Genomic DNA, 4526 nt, shown 5'->3' on the forward strand with positions numbered 1-4526 from the left:
CTACAGGTATAATCTATAGAGTCTACAGGTATAATCTATAGATTCTACAGGTGATCTTACATGTTGTACTGTACATATTAGATATGTGCAGAGTGAAGCCTTGAAGCACATGCAGACAGCTGTAGAGTGCAGAGTGGTTTGACCAAGTTGTATTTACTCAGAACGCAATCTGAAGCTTTCCTTTAGGAGGGATGTTTGGTTGGCATTGCGGGTGCTGTATGCATGCCAGTGATGCCAATTTAGTTTGATCATAATTTGGAGGATTTAGGCAGCCTACAACAATGCGTGTATCTGTGACTAGAACATGTTCACCTATTTTTCCTTGTTGACATCGATGCACTGATTTGATCTTAATGCAGGATGTCCTCTCATGACCTGTGGGAGAGAAAAAGAGGGACAATATTGAGAGAATCTTCCCTGCGGTCTGTTGAACTTGGCATTAACCTCTGGATAGAGGAATGACTACCACAGAAAAACTCTGCTTATAGCATGTCCTGCCACGTTGTCCTGCTATGATACAGAGCTTAGTAAGCCTTACAGCCAAACAAGTATTTTCTACAGGAAAGGCGTTGCAGCTTGTGTATGGCTTGTTTCTCCCTCCCTACAGGGCTAAGCCCCTGTACTGGGCGGGAGGAAAAGGGAGGGAGCTAGAGAATGAAAGAAATAAAAACAGAAGATGGACAGACGGAGAGATAGAGAGTGACGAACAGACAAGTAAACAGGCGGAGAGATAGAGAGAGCCTTAAAGTAAGATATTTCTCACCAAGCAAACAAGTATTTTCCTACAGGAAGGACAAAACATCTGGTTTTTATCCTCGGCGGTTCCTGGATTTCTGGGGAATCTATAATCTGGTCACTGGGAGTATTTGATAAAGTTAGGATCGCGCAGAGAGGCACCCTCCAAACTACTGACCTCAGGAGAGTGCCAGTGATTCACCATCTCAACAACAACTGGTATGTCCTGGCTGGCCTGTCCATGGCGTGTGTTGTTGGCTTGGTTCCTCTCTGTCCTTCGTTTCCTCTCCTGCGGGGGCTCCTGGCCCTGTCAGGCCGGCTGGCCTGTTCCTAGCTGCGTGGCGTCCTGGGTCTGGCCTGGTAAGGACACCTGGGGAGGCTGAGGCCCTAACGAGATGATGAATTACGCAAATAAATAAGCAGAAGAAGTCTGGAGCCCTGTACGGAGAGTTACCGACGCTAGTGGACGGCTGAGCACACGTTGATACACTGTAACCCAGAGGGCGGGCCGAGAGTATGGCTGTCCTGGGCAGAGTGGCTCTGATGACAGACCCAGACTTCAGACAGACCAGACAGACTCCAGCAGACCAGAGCTAGGTAGAGACAAGACGGTTAAACAACAATCCAGCAGAGGAAGCAAGACAGACAGAACAGACAGACTCGATGTGACCAGACAGACAGACGACCAGACACAAGACAGAACAGACAGACAGAACAGATACAGACACGACCTAGTACAAGAAAGAGCTTAGCCCCCACCCCCGCCCAACGAAATCCTTACATGCACTTCCGTGCCAAAGAAGCCAAAGGCTTTTACGGCTGTACTGTGGTCACATTGGATTACCTGTAGCAGCACAGGACAGGCGCCGGACGCAGCCGCAGGACAGGCCACCCAGGACCAAGGCCCAGCCCAGGCTAAGGCCCAGCCCAGGACAGGCCTACCCGGACACAGCCCGACCGGCCAGGAACGGCCAGCCAGGACAGGCCCAGCACAGGACAGGACAGGCCCAGCACAGGCAACAGCCCAGGACATACCAGTGTTGTTGAGAATGTAATCAACTGCATCCTCCTGAGGTATAGTACTCCTCTGATTCTTTTATCATTCTCAGTGCCTAGCTATGGTTCAGAATCAGGAGGATAATCACGATTTTGTTGTGGGATTATTTTGGACAGGTTGTGATTGGTTACATTAAGTCGGGCAGAGACGTGTCCATCAGGTAGAATGTACGTCAGAGAGTTGGTTGTCTGCTGCACATGATTGATTGTTCGCCACCTCAGTGGAGTTACGGGCGTATTATGTTAGATTGTTGGTCAGATTATCTGTTGTGTTGGTGTGTTAGCTGGCAATATCGTCAACAGCGTAGTGAACAGCCTTTATGTGTCAGAGTGTTTAGTGGCTGGAGCAGATCTTATATAAAATACATTTGTTTATGGATACCTAGGTGTGTTGTTTGCTTGGAGACGCTCAAGATGTGAGGAACATCCCAGGAGAAGAATCGTTTGTGAAAACGAAGTGGAAAGTGATCAGTGTGGCCTCCTCATCACTCGATGCAACTAGCAGGGGGATAGAAAGACCCAGGTGAGACCCCCCCCCCCACACACAACGACCCAGATAAAGCACAGCACAAGGGGCGGGGTGACTATCTACACAGGCTGAAATGTTTGAAGCTAGGTTGTCTCTGAAATGCTGGATTCTGCAGTACACACGCATGCTGAAGTGGTTTCTCTTCGGTGTTTTCCAGAGTATTTATTTCTCTTGAAGACGCCTCAGCCTTTTTCAGCATTTTGTTTTCAGCAGATGATTTTACATAACACGGCTCCATAAAACATGATGTGTGTGTGTTTGCGTGTATTTTGTGGTGTGTGTATGTGTAGTGTGTGTGTGTGTGTGAGAATGTGTGTGGTGTGTGGTGTGTGTGTGTGTGTGTGTGTGTGTGTGTGTGTGTGTGTTGTGGGTGTGTGTGGTGTGTGTGTGTGTGTGTGTGTGTGTGTGTGTGTGTGTGTGTGTGTATTTCTTCTAGTCCTCGTAGGGACTAAAATCCCAAAGTCCCACACGGATAAATGCTATTTTAAGTTTGGGGTAAGAGGTAGAACTAGATTGGTGAGGTTGGGGGTAAGGGGTTAAGGTTAGGTTCGGGTTCGGGTTAGTTTAGGGTTTCGGGGTTATGGTTGGTTTAGACCTAGGATAGGGGTGGGGCTAGGGTTATAATAGGATTAGGGGTTAGGAGGGTTAGGTAGGGTTTTATAACTATGAATTAGGGTTTAGGGGTTAGGGGGTTAGGGTTAAGAACTAGGTAGGGAGGGGTAATGGTTAGGTGTAGGTTTAGAACTAGGATTAGGGGTATGGGTAGGGTTAGGTTTCGAGACTAGGATTAGGGGGTACGGGGGTTAGGGTTAGGGTTGAACTAGGGATTAGGGGGAAATGGGGTTAGGTTTATGAGGTTAGAACTAGGGATGGTAAGGGGAGATGGGTTGGGTTAGGTGAAACTAGGTGTAGGGGTAATGGGTTTAGGTTTAGGGTTAGGAACTGGCTAGTTAGGGGTAATGGGGTGTTAGGTTAGGGTCTAGAAAGCTAGATTAGGGTTTGGAGGGGTTAAGGGTTAGTGTGAGAACTAGGGACGTTAGGGTTTTACAGGGGTTAGGGTTAGGACTAGGCATTGAGGGGGTAAGGGGTGTAGGTTTAGGGTTAGAACTAGGATTAGGGGATGGGTTAGGTGTTAAGGGGTTAGAACTAGGCAATTAGGGGTAATGGGTTTAGGGTTTTAGGGTTAGAACAGGATTAGGGGTCATGATGGGGGTTAGGTTTGAGGGTTGAAATAGGGATGAGGGGTGAGGGGGGGATGGGTTTAGGTAGTTAGGGTTTTGAGAATAACAGGATTAGGGGTAAATGGTTAGGGTTAGGTTTAGAACTAGTTGGGGTAATGGGTTAGGGTTAAGGGTTTAGGACTAGGATTGGGTAAGGGGTTAGGTTTTAGGGTTTAGGATTAGGGTTTAGGTTCGTTGTTAGAACTAGGATTAGGGGTAATGGGTTAGGTTTGGGTTAGGACTAGGGATTAGGTTTGGGGTTAGGTTAGTTTAGAATAGGGTTAGGTGTTAGGGGTTAGGGTTTTTTAAAGGTTGGGTTAGAACTAGGATTAGGGGTTAGGGTTAGGGTAAGGGGTAGAGGTTGGTTTTAGGTTAGCACTAGGGTTATGGGTAAGGGGGTAAGGGGTAGGGGTTCGGGTTAGGTTCAGGGTTAGGTGTAAGGGGTAGGGGTTTCGGTTAAGGGTTTAGAACTGGGTTTAATGGGTAAGGTAAGGGTTAAGGTTATGGTTGGAAACTAGGGTTAGGTGTTAAGGTTAGGGTTAGAATAGGGTTAGGTGTTACGGTTAGGGTTAGAACTAGGGTTAGGTGTTAGGGTTAGTTCAGGGTTAGGTGTAGGGATAGGATTTTGAATGGAAATAATTTTTAGGTCACGAGGATAGAACACAAGTTTGTGTGTGTGTAGTGTGCGTGCGTACAATCCTGTCTAAAGACATGGCAATTACACTGCTACAGACAAGTTATTAGCAAGTGTGGATTTATGGCATTAATTATTAGTTCTCACTTTTCCCTATCGCTAACACCCAGGTAAATACATTAACATAATCATGAGAGGAAAGAGATAGAAGGGGAATGGAAAAGACAAGAGAAAGGAGAGAGAGAGTGAGAGACGAAGGGAGCGAGAGCTGATGGAGAAGCAGGTTGATTCCTGTTGATCAGGGATTTGGTGGACTGTGGACACAACTGGGATGGTTGTGACTGTTGATCTT

Source organism: Salvelinus sp. IW2-2015, unplaced genomic scaffold (assembly GCF_002910315.2).
Source record: "Salvelinus sp. IW2-2015 unplaced genomic scaffold, ASM291031v2 Un_scaffold1019, whole genome shotgun sequence".
NCBI lineage: Eukaryota > Metazoa > Chordata > Actinopteri > Salmoniformes > Salmonidae > Salvelinus > Salvelinus sp. IW2-2015.